The following is a 634-nucleotide window of genomic DNA, read 5'->3' as shown; positions in this document are numbered from 1 at the left end:
CCATTCATTTCAATTGATGCCAAATGTGGATTAGAATGTTGATGATGTAAAGAGAGAAGCTTGGTTTTAGATGCATTAAAAGTAACCAGCCACTCCTTTCCCCATTGTACTATGTGCTCAAGATCAGAGGAGAGAGAATTGGAGAGAACTTGGTCGTTTACTGTCTTAGATGTGCTACCATAAATGGTAGTGTCGTCAGCATAAATGTCTACAAATGATGTAAGGATGTGATTTGGAAGATCATTAATGTAGATCAGGAAAAGAGTTGGGCCCAGGATGGATCCCTGAGGGACACCGGCATTAATACTGTGAGCTTCTGATTTTTGCCCCTCAACTACTACTCTTATGAACCTATCAGAAAGAAATGATTTAATAATTGAGAAGACTTTTCCAGCTATACCATAGCTAGCGATCTTATGAAGTAAACCTTTATGCCATACCCTATCAAAGGCTTTAGATATGTCAAGAGCAATTGCCCTAGAAAGATTGCCACCGTCGAGAGATTTGCTAATCCTATGCGATATAACTGTAAGCACATCTGCTGTAGATCTAGCAGAACGGAAACCATATTGAGTGTCACTAAGAAGGTTATTTTTGTTGAGATGGTTGATTACTTCTGTATTTAACACAGATT

The sequence above is a fragment of the Euprymna scolopes genome, chromosome 7, assembly GCF_053919585.1.
Source record: "Euprymna scolopes isolate OS-2025 chromosome 7, ASM5391958v1, whole genome shotgun sequence".
Classification (NCBI taxonomy): domain Eukaryota; kingdom Metazoa; phylum Mollusca; class Cephalopoda; order Sepiida; family Sepiolidae; genus Euprymna; species Euprymna scolopes.
This window is presented reverse-complemented; position numbering follows the sequence as displayed.